The sequence below is a fragment of the Amblyomma maculatum genome, chromosome 9 (genome assembly GCF_055883805.1).
Source record: "Amblyomma maculatum isolate TAMU_Amacu chromosome 9, ASM5588380v1, whole genome shotgun sequence".
NCBI classification, from domain to species: Eukaryota; Metazoa; Arthropoda; class Arachnida; order Ixodida; family Ixodidae; genus Amblyomma; species Amblyomma maculatum.
Window position 1 is genome coordinate 46,258,362 of NC_139352.1, and position 19,142 is coordinate 46,277,503.

The 19,142-nt window shown below is 45.9% G+C and overlaps 1 pseudogene across 1 annotated transcript in view; it reads left to right on the forward strand.

Moving 5' to 3' along the window:
- Positions 1-19,142, forward strand: part of LOC146178984 (tRNA dimethylallyltransferase-like) — a 69,000-nt pseudogene that overhangs the window by 40,312 nt on the left and 9,546 nt on the right. Inside the window, exon 11 of the transcript XR_014700982.1 lies at positions 16,577-16,664. The product of XR_014700982.1 is annotated as a tRNA dimethylallyltransferase-like (transcript). The remainder of the gene's footprint in view (positions 1-16,576; positions 16,665-19,142) is intronic.

A 19,142-nucleotide genomic window follows, 5' to 3' on the forward strand; every position in this document is an offset into this window, starting at 1 on the left:
TCCCCACTGATTTGTCTGGGGCTGTCTCCTCTGGTAAGTCAAGGCTGCTGTCATTACTGGAAGACGCGTCTATGCCTGTCCCCTCCAGTGCACCAGGGGTGCTGCCGTTCCTGACCGAGAAGTCTGGGGCTGTCTCCTTTGGTAGATCAAGGCTGCTGTCGTTCCCAGACTACTCGTTCATGCCTGTCTCTTCCGGTGAATCAGGGCTGCTGTCGTTCCTGACCAACAAGTCTGGGACTGTCTCCTTTGGTAGATCAGGACTGCTGTCATTACTATACGACTCGTTCATGCCTGTCTCCTCCGGTAAATCAGGGCTGCTGCGTTCCTGACCGACAAGTCAGGGGCTGCCTCCTCTGGTAGATCAAGGCTGCTGTCGTTCCCAGACAACTCGTCCATGCCTGCCTCCTCCGGTGCATCAGTACTGCTGTCGTTCCTGACCGACAAGTCTGGGGCTGTCTCCTCTGGCAGGTCAGGGCTGCTGTCGCTACTGGACGACTCATCCATCGCTGTCCCCTCCAGTGCATCATGGCTGCCGTTGTTCCTGACCGACAAGTCTAGGGCTGTCCTCTGGCAGGTCAGGGCTGCTGTCATTACTATAAGACTCGTCCATGGCCCTCTCCTCTGGTGCATCAGGGGTGCTGCCGTTCCTGACCGACAAGTCTGGGGCTGTCGTCTTTGGTAGATCAATGCTTCTGTCGTTCCCAGACTACTCGTTCATGCCGGTCTTCTCCGGTGAATCAGGGCTGCTGTCCTTCCTGACCAACAAGTCTGGGGCTGTCTCCTTTGGTAGATCACGACTGCTGTCATTCCCAGATGACTTGTCCATGGCCCTCTCCTCTGGTGCATCAAGGGTGCTGTTGTTCTTGACCGACAAGTCTGGGGTGATCTCCTTGAGTAGATTAGGGCTGCTGTCATTTCCGGCTGACAAGCATGGGGCTGTCTCTGGTAGATCAGGGCTGCTGTCGTTCCCGTCGAGTCCAAGTGATTGGATAGGGCAGAAGCTGGTCTTGACGCAGGCACTTTGCTACTCTTCTCCAAACAGTCAAGTTCCTGCGAGAGATGCACATTCAGACTATCACATGACAATGATTTCCTTCAAATAGCAAGTAAATTGATCTCTGTTAGCTGTATGTCCACGTGGCAACACGGTAACAAGCTGGATGTGCTGCATTAAGGTAAATCAGGTTCCACAATGTCAAGTAATTCTTTAAGCAACATATTCAGACACGTCGAGTATGACTTGCAGTAAAAAGTGTGTGTAACGTGTCTGTCAACCAATTCCCTTTGCACTCTAGACGCTGGCATCGAGAGGTATTATTGCTGCTAGTGCCCCCTGGATACCTTGAATTGAGGTCGGAGCCTTTCCCATTGCCTTACAGCAATGAAACTGCTGAGAAGGCATATTGGACGGCTAAATAAGCAGCGAGGTCACCCCACGACGCTCTCGAACAGGCACCCTCAAAGCAAGTTCGTCTGTTGACCCTCTTTTCGGCTCAACCCGGACCTTTAAAAACGGCGGCTATGACACCCAGCACCGAAGATATTCAGGTCAAAAAGAAAGCCCCGATATTCAATGCACAGTATTCGAGGAAAAGCAAGGTAGCAACCTTTCAAACATGGGCTCCCTTGGCAGTATTACCATTTTAGTGGATTTCCCGCTAAATTTGGCAATCTTTTTTGGTGTCTTGGCGGAAAAAATTTTTTTTCTAGCGGCTAGCGGTGTTTTTAGTGGATTACTAATATTTGGCGGGTCCTGTTGGTTTGGGGGATTTCAGGTTTTTCAGTGGATGTTAAGCTCTGTCATTCATATCTGCTTAAAAGATGCCTGTAAGTTATGTGCGAAGAACGGTGGGATTCATCTCGGACAGCGACAGCTGCCCGATCGTCCGTGATGTGGTTAATTCCGTTGGCATTGGTGTGGACAGTTATATAATATGCTTTGAGGTTATTACCACAATATTCTCCGCAGCTGGTGCTGTTCTGCACTTGGCTGCTCTAGGGTGTCAAATAATCCCATCCATTCACCCGTCCGTCGAACCTGCGAGACGCGCTGCGATAGCCGACTTAACACGGAAGTTGAAAGATTGTTTAGCCAGCTGAACTTGCTGCATTTACCTAGCAGTGTGATTGGTATCCTTGTAATTGCTATATCTAAATGCTTAAAATAAATCTGTAATATATATTCCATATTGCCATTTTAAACAATATATTCCACACTATGCTTAATAACGCTAGAATTGCCTCACGGCCTATTTATGTCACTTTTTCTTGCATAAGAATTGCAGGGAAGAACACTCGTTGAAAGGCACGAACAGTACTGTGTAGTGCGAACTGCCCCGGATGCTGGCAACAAATGATGTGCTAAAATAGTGCGAATGAACACTCGAAAAAATAACTCTCTACTATTAGCCACATATATATGGGATACAATTTGACCGCTTTTCTTCTCGAGAATGCTTATGAATACTTACGCACGAGCTTATGAAGCACGCTAGCTGCTTACAACGGCGGTCGAAATTCTGGTTTTGCTTTTGCTTAACCTGTTCTGCTGAAGGCTGACTTCGAATAATAAATTCCTTTTCATTTTTAAGCCATACAGGGGTTTCATTGCACATATTTTCACATCCAGCACCGCAGTACATCTTAGTGGTAATTTTGGTGGTTTCTTTAAAATATTTAGCAGATTTTGAGACTATTTTGGCGGAATGCTGAACAATAGAGGTGGCAACACTTCTCCCTAGGTGAAAAAATCAATTAGGATAAGAGCGGCTGTGTTCCCGGCATAATGATGCGCGCTTACGAGACAGTTATTAGTAAAATACAATAAAATAATGCAAATAACTTACAGTGCACAACAACTTGGGTTTAGTTAGCAATTTTTAGTGGGAAGTTTGCATGCCTGACTAAAGGTGCGGCGGGACATGGCACGCCTCTGGAACCAAGCGACAGAATGATTGGGCGGCCTATGGTGCTTCACAGCAGCCACTTATCACTTCCTTATGTAGGGATACCAATACGAAGATGCATGTGAATAAGAGTACCTATTCAGAAAGAACTAGTCGGTTGCGAATAAAGTAGCTGTACTACCAAAAAGCACAGGGAGAGTAGGTTTAAAACTGCATCGAATTGTGGCAGAAACGAATTGAATGGAAACTGATCATTGGCGGAATATTCTTAAGTTCTCAAAAAATTTCTGCAAACTAATATAGCAATGCTAAAACTGAAGTCGAAACAAAAGCGTTCAGCCTTTGCGTTAGTCGTATCTGTCGGATAATCACGACGCTGACTTCCACTAGAGGTCGCGCGACATGGCATAGCTTGTCCTTTATGAAGAAGCAAAACCGGCTTCTGCTTCCAATGATGGGTGCAAGCCAGTGCAATATCACGATTGATTACACCGACGACATTGTAGCGCCAACCTCCGATGTCGGATATTAAAGGCAAGGTCTTCTAATCATGGCTGTAACAGCTCCTGCCGCGCAGTCTCGGGCCCTATATACAGTCGAACCTCGATATATCTGCAAAATAGTTCAATATAGCCGGAATTCGATATAAAAAATCACGTAGAAAACGCGTCAAAAACTAGTACAAATCAATCAATGAACCAATCGTAGCACAGTGGCGCAATAAATACTCACTTGAAGTTTCAAACAAAGTATTTATTCCTTTGGCTTAAAGTACTGTAGCAGCGTAGCTTGCTTCAAATTGGCAACCGCGTGCTTAACCACAGCGTCCTCAACGTAGTCTAAACGGTCCACAAGCGATAGTCCAGCGCCTTCTATTGCGCCGCAGTAGCGGCGTACAAGGTCCAAAGCAGCTACAGCCTCAGTTGCAGTCGGGAGCGGGGCAGCGCTTACGGGATCAACCTCGGCAGCGTCTTCGTTTGGCCACTCAGCAGTAACTTCCGCCGCAATCTCTACATCTGTCAACTCCGCCACTGTTCCGGTGCTGTCATCACCGCCAACGAAGTCATCAATGCTCATGCTGTGTGGCTCAGCACCGACAAAGCGCTCCAACTGGCTCCAGGTTTCTTCGAGCTGGCATTCTTCCTCTGTGCCGTCGTCCAACGCTGATTCTTCAGTTGCTTGCTCGGAAGCTTCTTCAATGCGGCTTACAAAACCCGCATGCCGAAAGCAGTGAACTACTGTCGACTGCTTGACGCTGTCCTACGAGGCTTTCAGCATTTGAATGGCACCCAAAAGGTCTATCTTAGCTCTTGACCCATCCGCAGCTTGAGAAGCAAAATGTCGATCAGCCGACGTTTATAAATGGATTTGAAAGCGCGAATAATGCCCTGGTCCAATGGTTGCAGCTTCGACGTCGTGTTCGGCGGCAAAAACTTAATTTCAATGTTGCTCAGCTGGACATCAGTGTGGTGTGCTGTGCAATTGTCAACGATGAGGCAAACCGTCCGGCCTTGACGCGCCAGCTCCGAGTCCCATGCCTTCAACCATTTTTGGAATATCTCCCGAGTCATCCACGATTTCTTGTTCCATGCGTATGTCACCGGAACACTGGGGCAGTTGCGCATGCATCTCGGGGTCTGGAACTTGCCTATGACAAGTGGCCGCAGCTTCGTGCTGCCGTCCATATTCGCAGCCAACAGAACTGTAATACGAGCCTTGCCTTGCTTGCCGCCGTGGCACTCGTCTCCACGCGTGTCGAGCGTTTGCCGCGGAAGCATTTGCCAGAACAGGCTCGTCTCGTCAGCATTGAATATCTGATTGGGTTCATACTTGACGAGAACCTTAGGCCACTCTTCTTCAAGCCACTTCTTGATCTCGCCTTCATTGGCGTCCTCACTTTCCCCCGGTACTGTCTTCCCGACAATGTTAAAGCGGGCCTTAAAAAGTTGCAGCAACCGCTGCTGGCATTGAAGTTCTTAGCACCGAGAATGAACGCAAAGTTCTTGGCCTTCTGTTGTATCATCGGTCCCGATACAGGAATATTCCGGGCCCTTGCGTCGAACCATTTGTGCAGCGCCTTCTCAACGTCTTCAAAGGCAGCTTTGCGCACCCGCCGCGCGCCTGAGTGCTGGTTTTGTTCCGCCTTGGCCTTTATGTCACTCTTGTTTTTCAGCAGAGTGCTCAAAGTGCTCCTCGGTATGCTGAAAGCTTCGGCGACGCTTGACTTTTTTTCACCATTTTCAACGCGGCGGATCACTTCCAATTTCGCAGCAAATGTCAGGGTCGTCCGCTTCGCATTTGCAGCCATCACAACACCGACCACGCTGTGACAGGCCTAGGCCACACACGATAACAACGACTGGCGCAGCACAAGTGGCGGCGCCGAGACGCGGTTAGTCGTTGACAAACTAAATCAGGCTAGCCACCCTAGCCCGGCCAAGCCGCCGCGTGCATACGCCGCTACGTTCAAATGGCGCCCTCGGCACGACCGATGTATGCAGCGATCGTGCGCAGCAGTCGGGAACGCCCATCGCGCCGCCACTATCTTCGAGGGCGTTGAGGGAAAGCTCGCCTCCTGTCAACAGAGTGCACATGGTTTGGGGTGGCGGAGTTCGATTTATCCATTTGGCAACCGACGCCGTTCGAAATAAAAAATTAAAAATGCATGCAATTTTCCGTGTGATATAGAAAGTATTCGGTATAATCAATAATTCGATGTGTTCGATATATCAAGGTTCGACTGTATACAACAATTACAAACGCTGCCACGCCTTTTCTCGCATATACTGATAGCAGCACATGCCATGCGGTGGAGTCGCCGGCTCTTGAAACAGTGGCGAAACAATTGGACTGTGGGATGTGCAGTAGTCAGCAGGCTTAACACAAATGCTCGAGTGTGGGCTTGACTGAACTTAAATGCCGCTCAGCTCTGGCAAATGAAATGGAATTTATTTCAGCAGACTCGGGGTACTTGAGAAATTTTTGCTGTTACGTTTGCCGAGGTTCATGAGAAAAAGGCGTCTATATGGTGCCTGACGTGGCGTCGTGAAAGTCGCGCACGGTGCGAATTTAATGAAGTGAGGTTTTGCAAATCACAGAGAACATGTCACATTCAATCTTCGTGCAGCCAACATGGCACACTAACACAAAACAAAAGAAATAAGCATTAATAATAAAAGCAAAAACAGAGCGATAAGAAACAGCCAATGGGTTGGACATCATGATAAGATGGTTAAAGGGCACCATGCTATCTCCACTGGCCTCAAACACATCGTGCGGCATGATTTCAGGCTTAGCGGCTAGCATTGAGTGGTACAAATTTTAAGTCCCTGCCACGCTTTCGAGCACTCGTTTTAATCGTGCCTATGGCTGCACGTGTAAGAGGGAAATGTTCCTATATTTTTTCGGATATGCAGCCTTCGATCCAATTTCTAATTATTTTGATAACCCACTATTTGATTCGAGCAGCAGATTGCTTCTAAAGGACATCCGATCACGTAATCCAAAGTTATTCGTGCATAAGTAACATTGATAACCATTTGCTAACAGGCAAGGTTTAACAGTAATTACAGTGCTATTTTGCCAGCCAATAATGCATTTATCTGTTCCATTTATTTTTTTATATCTGCTAATGCTGCCTCAACCTGCATCAGTCTTTACCGCAGAATGCTATGCCATTGTCCTAGCTGTGGAAAAAATAAAAAGCAACTTTGAAAAGTGTGTAATCTACAGTGACTCCCTCAGCATAATCACAGCAGTGCAGTCAGAAAATGCAACAGAACCCTTAGTAGGAAATATAATTCATTGCGTCAAAACAGCCAAAACTCAAGGTCATGATATTAATTTTGCTGGGTACCTAGCCATGTTGGAATCAGTGGCATTTAGACAACTGACGTATGCGCAGCAGCTGCCCGCAATGCTAAAATAGAAAACGAAAGCATACCTAATAAAAATATAAAATTTATACGAAGAAAACAGCAAAATGGCAGTTTTTGGCACATGGATATAAACAACAAACTCCACCTTGTGAATCCAGTCACAGGGTTCGTACAGGTGGGAAAGAAAAAAATTCAAGGATATTCAAGGAATTTCAAGCCCCCATAGGAGGATTTTCAAGGCCCCCTTCGAGGGCTTAATTTTTTTTTCCATGTCAAAGATCTTCGAACAGTGCTCTCAAAACGTCTGAAATATTTATTCCACAAAGAAAAAAAACATCACTACGCAGATTTGCTTCTATTGCACAGAAAAAAATTTAATATAGCTTCATAAAATATTACAGTGAAAGTTTGGTCATATCCCGCAGAAAAGTAAAAAATTAGTTTTATAAAATTGTTGGTTATTTCCTATACCCTCACAAAACATTATACACTGCTTCAACTGCACAAAACAAAAAAATCCTTAGGAAGCAGCTCCTCAGGGCTACTTCAGGGGAGCTCCAGCAGCTTTTGTTGAATTTGGAGCTTGATGGCGTGTAGCTCCTCACTCTTGTCTTTGGCAGTCTTTCTGAGGCTCTTGGACTTTACAATGTGTGTCACATTGTTTTCTGCCTCTGCTTTATCAGCATAGGCATTTGCAGATGCCATGAGATCAATTGTCAATCCCAGCTTCTTTTTCTTTCTTTTCATTGCATCAAGCTCTTCCTCAATGCAGTGCTTTTTTCTCTGCTTTGAAGCTTCAAGGTCCTGCTTTTTCTGGGCTTCCAAGTATGCTCCATACTTTTGCCTTGCAGCTGACACAGCGATCCTCAGTTCCTTGGTGATTGGAATGTTTAGAACACCACCTGCTTTCTCAACCGCATCGCATACGATCCGTTGTGAAACATATGAAAGGTCCTTCAGATTCTCAACGCACACCTGTCGGTTTACACTGAATCCACGCTCGACAATTGCCTGGCCATGACTGAGGACAAGCAGAAGTTTCACAATGCTCCACAACTTCGAGTAGGTTGAACCGAACTTCAAGAGATCAGGGTAAAATTCATCCAGTCTGTCAGCGCACTTGTCAAATTGTCTAAGCTGATGTTTCTGCTCGTGCAGGAGCTCCGTGTATTCGGCCAGCACCGTGTCTCGAAAGTGATCAGCCATTCTACCTGCAGTGATGAGGGTGTCCAACACTTTCCTGAAACCTGCAAGGCATTCCTCTGGCTTCGAGCACATCTGTCGTGGGTTTAGTGAAGAAAGGCCCCTAACAAATGCAAACTTCAAGGGGCTTCTGTCTAGAACTTTCTTTGTGGCACTGATCAAAAACTGTTTACATTCCATCTGGAATTGAAACACATCCTTTGATCTCACTTTAGAATTCTTGAGAACTTGCTCTGCTTTGTAGCCTATATCCACCTTTTCAAGTGGAACATGGGTTCTCGGCATTATCAATGTCGATCTTCAGCAGACCCACTATCCCTTTGGCAGACAGGATCGAACATTTCAAAAACTTCGTCAGCAGCTTTCTGAGAACAGTTTCTAAATCCCTTGCAAGGAAAAAAACCATTGGTTTGTCTGTCTGGTACTCTACCAGAAAAGGGTTCAGTGCCATCGCCACACATAAGGCAAAATTCAACTTTGCTGGCAGCAAAGCATCACAGCAGAACTCCCACAAGTTATTGAACGATGCACATTTTGGCAGGTTGACTTGTCAAGTCCCCATTTAGTCGCTGAAACTCCAGCCTTATAAGCATTGTGCACTGTGTGTAGCCCACAAGTGCCTAAGTCCACACACAGAACTTGGTGGTTTTGTTGCAAGTGCTCTTGAAGACCTTTGAAGAACTTCAGATTGACATTGGGCCCATCCATTGATATCTGAAGAATCTTGGCAAGAGGCAAAGGCTCGAGGGCGCTTAGCAACTTTTCCTGAATGTCATCGGCTGTGGAATGCCCCATAAAAACGGAGGTGTAATACCTGGTCGTCACTTGGTGAGCAGAGTCCCAACACCTCATGTGCACATCCATTTGCTTACTCTGCAGAAAGTCATTTGCCGACTTTTCAAACAGTACGACATAGAATTCACACTGTTCTATTTCTCGCTGCAATGCTGAAAGAAAGAAAGGCCCGAGACCGTGACGCGTCATATAGGCGCATTTCTTCTCACCACAAGAAAACGCCTTTGCCACTTCACTGTCCGGGAACATGCGCTGAAATAGCTCCCCTGCTTGGGATGACGACCGATACGAAAAGTGGGATGTCACAACTTTCAGAGTCCAAAGAATTTCAGCGTCAGTGACAAGCTCGTGCGCTTTGCAAGCATCGTTTAGGCTTGGCGACTGTGAGGAACATGCGCTAGTAGACTGCTCTACCGCGACCGGCGTCAGGTACCTTTTCAACGTGCTCCCTTGCGCTACCTTCATTGCGCCAATATGCTTGCCGCTTTTCATGTGACTTTTTAAAGCGGATTCACCCATGGCAGTCACATCCACAGTTTTACCGCAAAGCCTGCACTTAGCCCGATGCGGACTCATTGTATCAGGCGCAATCCATTGTTTGTATTCGTCATGCTGGAGCCACGTAGCCTGAAACTTGCTCTTTCCAGGCATTGTGTCACATATGAAAATATCACGTGCGCTGACAGGCAGAAGCCACGCTCATTCCAAAAATGCAAGCACTAGGGCAACGCCAGCGTAGACACGGCCGCACGGCTCGGTAAACCTATCTAAAAACGTTGGGCTCGGTGAGTGATGTCGATGCGATAGCGATGGGACGACGCAGCCGCGCGCCCACTGCAGTGTTGCCAGCCGCCTAACGAGAATGCGCTAAATAGGCTAAAAATCGATACGTTTCCTTCCCCGCAGTTCATTCAGAACTCAGTCAAGAATAAAAGTTTAGCAACAAAAACGTTTTCATGACAAAAAACACCAGTTCAAATTTAGTATTCAAGGAATTCAAGAATCTTCAAGGACTAGTCGTAAATTCAAGGTTTTTAAGGGCCTTGAAAACAGACTTCCGTAATTCAATGGTATTCAAGGTTTTCAAGCACCTGTGTGCACCCTGAGTCATTGAAAAATGAAAATCACGCAATCATCAAAAACGCTTCATTGTAGTAGTATTGAAGTGCTATTTCTGACAGTGGAGACATGCGATCAATGGTCAGCTGTTTTGCCAATTTGTTATTTCATAATAATAGCGCATTATTTTGGGAGCATAAAGTTTTGCGATATCTGGCTGTAGCCAAGTAGACTAGAAGCACTTGTTCAGAATTACTGCTAATAAAAACAAGTCCAGTATGTGCCACTGTACAGTCATACTCTGACCATAAATGCTACAGTAGCTAAATGGCGCGGTATGTACGGTTGTAACTTCGATATTCGAATTAGAGCAGCACTTCTATGCTGGAATATACTTTTCTTTTTGCACAATGCTGCTTATAATCCTGACAAAATATGTATACCTAACAATACTATTACTAGAATGCACTTGCAGATGGTGCACAGCATATAACTGAGCGCCATAGCGTAACTGAAGCTCTAGTGTTTTGAGTGTTGCCTATGACAGCACAATTAAAGAACGTCCGATCCAAGTGCCCTGCAGAGGATCGCACAAGCTCACCTGAAGAGTGCGACCGCCTTCATCCCTGCCAATCAACTTGACGCTGTGGTACAGACCGATGCGAACACGCCACCCTTGCCAACCTTGACAGTGGTCGACTTGCGGACTTCCAGGACAACACGATAGCCCGTCAAGACACCAATGGGTTCTTCCCAAAGCACCTGCACATAATTCCACCATGTTTGCCAGCCACCGACCTTTAAACTGTAGTTGCGCACAGGCACAATTTACGTTGCTTATCTTTATGTCTAAAGATGCCGTGTTTAACACCGTTGTCGAAATTGCCATCGCTACAGTCGTGGCGTGTGTTTGCAATTAAGTGAACATTATCATAGGTGTGCAAGCAACTAGAAGGAACAGAAGTACAGTAGGAAGACAGCTGAAGTGTTATATCAGAAAGCGACGTAGCTATAGGAGAATGTCAAGATATTCTGCAGCCTTCTTGACGTAATATGTTCCCGACTACAAATCACACAAATCACACTGCGCGGAGAGCGTGTATTCCATATAGAAAGCAAAGAGCACCCAGATGGAGAAGGGCTTCTAAGCAAAAAAGTTGCAGCACAGTTGACTGGTCGCCCATTCACAGAATAAAAACAAAAAGAAGTCCATCACTGGTGGGATGCCAGCCGAAAGCGAGAGTAAAGCAAGAGTGCGCAATAAAGCAAAAATTAAGACTTCGCGGCAGACACTTAAGACTGCCTAAGTGAATGCAGGTAAAAGGTGGCCAATGCGATGCACTGCCGATCCGCACAATTCCTCCTGTGCGGCGCGCCACCTCATGATTAAGCGTGAAGGCCTTTTTTTTTTGCTTCCATGACGGCACTTTCCCAATCCTGCTCCTCGGATGGTTCATAGGGTCGAATTCCTATCGCAAACTAGCCTCTAAACTGAACAGAAAACGCGTGCCAAATGAGAAGCGAAATAGTATGGCACCAGCCAAAACACTGCATGGAAAATGGTTGCGTTGCAGTCTTGCTAGGAAGGAGGATTATTCCCTCCAGTCTTCCTTTTATAAATCTCATCAATCTTCTCTTTGACCTTCACTTTGGCTTTCCGTTCAACCTTCGTTTCAACCTGTGATGTCTCTTTGGTAAAGTCAGCTGCCAGAAAGAATTCAGGACATGTTTATCAAAACGTGAACCGTAGAAAGAAATCAACAGCAGAAGCATCGTTAAATAGGCGACCTTTTAACAAAATGTGACACTCCTGAAAAACAATATACTGCCAAATCGAATTTAGTGAGCTGATCACATGCCACTATATAATATAAACTCACTTCAAAACAACCCAAAATCAATGCAAAACACTTCAGAAATGTGAGAGGAAGACTTTTTGTGTTCCACGCATGCCTGCCAGTTAGATTGTTGAAGGTGTGATGGTGCTGCATGTACAAGTGACTTCAAAAGAATACGGGATGCATGTTCAAAAAAAAATATTGGAAGACGCCTGGCAACCAAGATGTGTAGCATGTGCTGTCCTCTCACCGAACATCTGATTCGTCCACTTGAACTTGAGGCATTCCAGGGGAGATGCTACTTTCACTGACAGTGTTACCCATACACCCATATCTACTTCTGTTTGGTGAATGCCCCATTCCTTGGTATACCAGCCGAATATATCAACGCTCCGGTAGGGCATCATAACAGCTCTTCCTAATGAAAGGAACCAGCTGGGGAGTTCTATGGATAATTCAGCACCCAATTCCCCCTCCTGCAAAATCTGATACTCACCCATTCTACTTGTCACCTGTAATTACACTACCACAAAGGAATGTCTGACGTCCCGAGGCATGTCCTTGCTGCTAAATTGGGGAACTTCCTCTACTGTATTTATGTCAAAAAACGGTGGCATTCTTCACCTCCTTCATAGCAGAAGGCGCGAGTGATGACCAGATAAAACTTTATACAGTGACTTGTTCTCGCAGCTTCATGTATGATATTTTGTTTGCTGTACTGCTTCAGCAGTTTGTCCAAGAGTAGGCGATACACATGCATTTGCACGTGATTAATTTTCAATACGGCTTGACTGGCCTACAAAGGGACAGGCTTGATGTGAAAAAATCCAACTGTTAGTGTCACTGGTTCTCTCATTTGTGTGCCTTCTTTTGTCCTTGTCTGCCAGGTGCCATATTCATTTAAAAGAACTTGTAGACGGGCTACATGGTTTTCAGCTTCAGACAGCATACACACGCACATGAAGGAAAAGGAAGGACACTGGACAGGTGCTACTACATCTGGTTTATTACACTGAAAAAACCTACGATATATAGCAATGACCACACATGCGCAGAATCAACCAAACACCAAAACCACTAAAGAAACCACATCTCTGCCCCCAACAGAACGACAGATGTGTCACTAACACACCCCTGCGGACTTTGGGCAGGCACAGAAGGCTCTGCTTAGTTAAGAGTCACAATCCAAAACAGTTAAGAGGGACATTGCTAGCCTTTGCTTAAACTCCGCACTCGTGAAGTCGTGCCCGCATGCCATGGCTTCGAGGTAAAGGAGGCAGTTCGAGCGGCTGCATACAGCAAGCTTCCCCTGCACGGTCGTCACGTCTGTAATAGAAGGTCCGGTCAAAAACACAAAGCCATGTCAGGAAGGGTAAAAGAGCGGAGTAGGACTGCGGCTAAACCTGAAGTGGTGCCGCATGTCCACAAGATATCCCACAACATCAAAGAGGTAGCGAATAGACATGGTGTTCCTGTCGTGTTCTCCGCTCCCCAGAAGCTTTCAAGGCTGTGCTCATGCGTCATGCGTGACGACAGAAGGCTCGCCTGTGGCGTTAGGCACGAAAAATGATTTGTGTAGTGTCGCATGGGGGTTGTGTATGAGGTACCGTTGACTTGCGGGAAGGTTTACATAGGCCAGACAGGCAAATGTGTTGACTGCGCGGCTCAACATTTCCCCTCCTTGAGCTCCGACAAGGGCGCTAGGCTCCCCGAGCACTGTGCTCAGTGCAGTGGGTGTGAGCCGCAGCTGAACGAGATAGGGACTCTGGGCAGAAGTGTTGATAAGAAGGCGCGCAAACTGCTTGACGCATTTGATATAAGAAAGAAGGGGGAGCGGTGTTAGTGACACGTCTGCCGCTCTGTTGAGGGCAGAAATGCGATTTTTTGAGCGGTTTCGGTGAAGGGGATGGGCATGTCGGATTGGTCTGCGCATGTGTGGTCATTGCTACATATTGTAGGTCTTTTCAGTGCAATAAACCAGATGTAGTAGCGCCTGTCCGGCGTCCTTTTTCTTTTGTGTACACATGTATTTTTAGCGCTAAGTATGACGTCTGAAGCATATTCATTGGACAATTATTCATCGGCCATTCTTTACTGCATGTCAGACATAAACGCATTTTTGAATCTACTGTTTTCATAAATATGAACACTACAACACATGCCAGATATTCTAGTCTCACATTAATAGCGAAGCTTATGCTCACATGTCTCGTCGTCCTGCTTTCTGTCACTCTGCGTTTCGTCCCCATGCTCTTCGTTTACGGTTAACTCCTCTGGTGGATCTGGACTGCTGTCGTTCCCCACGGACTTGTTTGGGGTTGTCGCCTCTGTTAAGTCAAGGCGGCTGTCATTACTGGACGACTCGTCCATGCCTGTCTCCTCCGGTGCATCAGGGCTGCTGTCATTCCTGGCCTACTCGTCTACGGCTGAATTGTCCATGGCCGTCTTGTTTGGTGGATCAGGGCTGCTGTCATTCCTGACCGACAAGTCTAGGGCTATCTCTTCTGATGTGTCATGGCTGCTGTCATTACTGGGCGACTCGTCCACGGCTGTCCCCTCCACGGTGAATCAGGGCTGCTGCGTTCCTGACCGACAAGTCTGGGCCTGCCTCCTCTGGTAGATCAAGGCTGCTGCCGTTCCCAGACAACTCGTCCATGCCTGCCTCCTCCGGTGCATCAGTGCTGCTGTCGTTCCTGACCGACAAGTCTGGGGCTGTCTCCTCTGGCAGGTCGGGGCTGCTGTCGCTACTGGACGACTCATCCATGGCTGTCCCCTCCAGTGCATCAGGGGCGCTGCCGTTCCTGACCGACAAGTCTGGGGCTGTCTCCTTTGGTAGATCAAGGCTGCTGTCGTTCCCAGACTACTCGTTCATGCCTGTCTCCTCCGGTAAATCAGGGCTGCTGTCGTTCCTAACCAACAAGTCTGGGGGTGTCTTCTCTGGTAGATCAGGGCTGCTGTCATTCCCAGACTACCCATTCATGGCCCTCTCCTCTGGTGCATCAGGGGTGCTGTCGTTCCTGACTGACAAGTCTGGGGTGGTCTCCTTTGGTAGGTTAGGCCTGCTGTCATTTTCGGCCGACAAGTCTGGGGCTGTCTCTGGTATATCAGGGCTGCTGTCGCTCCCGGCCGACTCAAAGTGGTTGCATAGGGCAGGAGCTGGTCTTGACGCAGGTGCTTCGCTACGTTTCTCCGAACATTCGAGTTCCTGCGGGAGATGCACATTCAGACTATCACATGGCGTAATGATTTCCTTCAAATAGCAAGGAAATCGGTCGGTCTCGGTTAGCTGTATGTCCACGCGGCAACACGGTATTAAGCTGGATGTGCTGCATTAAGGTAAGTCAGGTTCCACAATGTTAAACAATTCTTTAGAAACATATTCAGACATGTCCAGTATGAGTCGCAGTTAAAAGTGTCTGTGACGTCTGTCAACCAATTCCTTTTGCACTCTAAACACTGGCATTGAGAGGTGTTGCTAGTGCCCCCTGGATACCTTAAATTGAGGTCGAAGCCTTTCCCATCACCTTACTGCAATGAAACTGCTGAGAAGGCATATTGTACTTCTCATGCTAGGTGTCTGCTAAATAAGCGGGAGTGAGGTCACCCTACGACGCTCTCGAACAGGCACTCCCAAAGCAAGTTCGTTTGTTGACCCTCTTCTTTTCGGCTCAACCCAGGCCTTTAAAAACAGGGAGGCTATGACACCTGGCGCCGAAGATATTATAGGCCAAAAATAAAGCCCCAAAGTTCAATGTACGGTATTCGAGGAAAAACAAGGTAGCAAGCTTTCAATCATGGGCTCCCTAGGTGAAGAAATCAATTAGGATAAGGGCGGCTGCGTTCCCGACATAATGATGCGCACTTACAAGACAGTTAGTAGTAAAATACAATAAAATAATGCAAATAACCTACAGTGCACAACAACTTGGGTTTAGTTAGCAATTTGTAGTGTTTGTGAAGTTTCGATGCCTGACTAAAGGTGCGGCGGGACACGGCACGCCTCTGGAACCAAGAGACAGAATGATGGACAGCACATGGTGCTTCACAGCAGCCACTTATCACTTATGTAGTGATACCAATACGAAGATGCATGTGAATAGTAGCACCCTTTCAGAAAGAACCTAATCAGTTGCGAATAAAGTTTTTTTGCAAACATTATTATTTTGCTCGCCACTTGTGATCGGCATGGGTCTTAGTTACACTACTTTGTATGGAGTGTGGACTCATCCGATGCAAAATGGGCTCACACGCATGGGGTTGTGCCCGTGTGCAACTATATGCCAAGAACCGCTCTACTTGTGAACAGCTATTTCTTGCCAGAACTAAGCAACATCCACAAATCAGGTAACCCCATAAAGAGGCCTTAAATGAGGTGGAACGTCGCCATGACGCAGTGTTTACCGACAACCAGCAATGCCATAATGAGAAGCAGCAGCATAAGACGCCTATTATGATTCAGGACTTATAAAGAACAAGTCCTTCAGTAACTGCCTGTATTACAGTGCCTAAGATACCCACATCCCGCTTTCCCAAGTTGTCTTCTGTCGCTGCTACCGTGCTCAGATGTGTGGGTGAAGGAAAATGGGGCAATTTCACGCATGTTCTTAATTTGCCGGTGAAGCTTACTAGCGCACCTGATTTATTTATTATACACCAAAGGCCCCAGATATGGGGCATTACACTCCTAAAGCCTTGCTTTCAAAATTCCGAAAAGTGATTTTCCCGTAGTTAGCAGGTGGAGTGGCGAACCGAATTATGTACGACGCCCTGTCTGACTGTTTAGAACTGGTTGTGTCGAGACCGTAGTTTGGGTCGGGCCCATTCCAGGTACAAAGTATGATGACAGCGGCACAATATGTAAGCACAAACAAATTTCTCATGCTTTCTTTTGCTACAGGCTCAAATCCTTCGCCTCGTCTGTCTAAAAGCATTGTCTATCGTCTTCAAAGCAAAACATTTGGCCGTGCTCGCAACTATCCAGTATGGTAAGTCCAAAGCATTGTCTTCGTTCAGAAAAGGGCGATTTGATTGGTGTGCATACTTCTATGGCACATAGTAGTACATAATGCTGACATCTGCCGTAGTCAATGTGTATATGATTCCCGCATTTTTTTTCTCTGCGATTTGGAGGCGTTAAGTGTAATGTACCCGGACTTTAAGGAATAAGCAAGTTTTTTAGCATATTACATTTTGCAAAAGTTAGAACAGTAAATGTGAAATGCTGGCAGGCATTAGGGTGTAATGCGGGACTAAAATAATATTTTTCATGAGAAATATGTTTTAAATATTTGTTGTTTTCGGTTAGGCAAGTGTAAAGAAACCGCTGACAAAGTTGGTTAATATCTGCACATTAGAAAAATTTTTTTTCTTCATAGATAGGATGCACTCACTACAGAAAGCACCTGTGAACGCCGATTTAAATGCGCTGTCCCACAGCAGGAAAAAAGTTGAATGCAGAGTATATCCCCAAGCTGGAAGTAGATAATGGAACCTAGGCGAAGAGACATGCCCAGCACCTAACCACTATAATGGCATAGTTCTTCCTTCTGCAGTTTCTGATGTTCAGGCATTATGTTAGTTGCTTATAGCTATTATGGTAATTGGCTGGTACTCAGCGATTACCTTATTGAAAACATGTACTATGTGCCAGCAGTATTCTAGCATAAATCTAGTTCGCTGTGTCAATTATTTCAAATAATAGGTGGTGGCAAGCTTTGTTACGCAGGGGTGCAACAGCTCAAATAGGATTTCTAGCAATTTTTGCAGCAGCAAAATCTTAGTTTTTGAGCGGTAAAATCCATATTTGGAGCAGCTAAGAGGAAAAAAAGTACTGCACTTTGCAGCACGAATTCAAATTTTGCAGCCGTTAAAAATAGAATAAACCTTACTTTCGGCAAAAAAAATAAAGCGATGTGGATATCAAACTGTAGAGGATCAAATTCATACATTCATACAATTTGATCAAAGGGCCACCTATAACTGGCACTGTGTGTACATATTTTTTGTGGCTAAGCGGTTTACACTGCAAGGCATGCTATCATAATAAAAAAATAATGCGAACCATAAGACCAAGGAGGTTAATTTTTCACACTTTTGGGGCAAAAAAAAAAAAAAGAAAGGCCGGGGAAAAAGCACTTTTTTTTTTTTTGCATATAGCGCAGTTTGACAATCTTAATCACAAGATCTTATATTGCTTGCAAGACGCATAAAACAATGTTTTACTGTTTGTGATAATCACAGCTTGTGTCGTGCGAGGGCAGCTCCAGAATAGCTTAATTCAAAGCCGTGACTGCAATCAACCTGTGCCCAAAAGCGAGCCCAGTACAGAAACAAAACAAAATGTTGATTCAAAAGCAGGCACAGAAAAAAAAAAGAAAAACAGCTACCAAAGGCAAAAGGGCAAATGCCGGAAGAGGATAAGAAAGCAATTCATATGCAAAGAAAACTGACGAGCGAGCACGTCTTCAGCCTGTAATTTACATTTTCTATCGGCTGGTGAAGACTGAGTAGTTTTAGGCACAATATTTTGATTCAGGGAAGGTAGGCGATGACTCGGGATATTAAATCATATATTTTGTGCACAGAGCAGGCTTTACAGTATTTCGACATTCCAGCATCCATAAATGTTAGTTTTGGTAGTCTTAGGCTACACTGCGGCGTTATGGAATTCAATGCTGCTGCGCAAATAACTTTTACATGTTCCACCTTAGCACTAACACAGAAGCCATGACTGACGCACCTGCTACACTATATGATGATTGGAAAGTGAGTCTATTGATGAGGCAGCATGTAAACTACCTTGCTGTACAGAGTCGATCACAATTGTCTAGAGCGCTCAAACAGCGCCATACATAAAACACAAGTGAAATTCTAAGGCAGTTAATGGTATAACAGATATTTGCTCTATAGCACAGCTGCAAATTCATTAGCGTGCCCCCTCCTGACAGAACAGCTGTGCTAAGAATTCACTTAATTTGCTCCGAAGCACATCGCTCGAGCGCTCTAGACTAGTATGATCGACTCTGTGTCCGAAAACTTCCAAGAGCCACATAAAAAACTAAAGCTACACCCATTAAAAGCATGCAGCGCTTAAAACATGGTGTTGAAGTATTACTCCAAAATCACTAGTACCACAACGCCCGTTTTTGCAATGGTAGCAGTGGTGCGGATCGTTACAAACGGCCCCTTTGCGTGATAGAGACGCTCCACGTACCACACGAGCTGTGACACATGCGGTGAAGCATCCTCAAACAGCAACGGTTCAGTGTACTCAAAAAGTGGAGGAAGCATCTGGATGCAAGAGAGAAAACTGAGTACGGCATTAAAACGGCGTGACGCCATTTGAAAATAGAACTAGTTTTGTCCACAACATGATTTCTCTGCGATCCTGCTTAGCTTCACTTCTCTCGGAGCTCACTTTTCCCACCCATTTACGGACAGGTCTCTACAGTTCAAAATTTTCA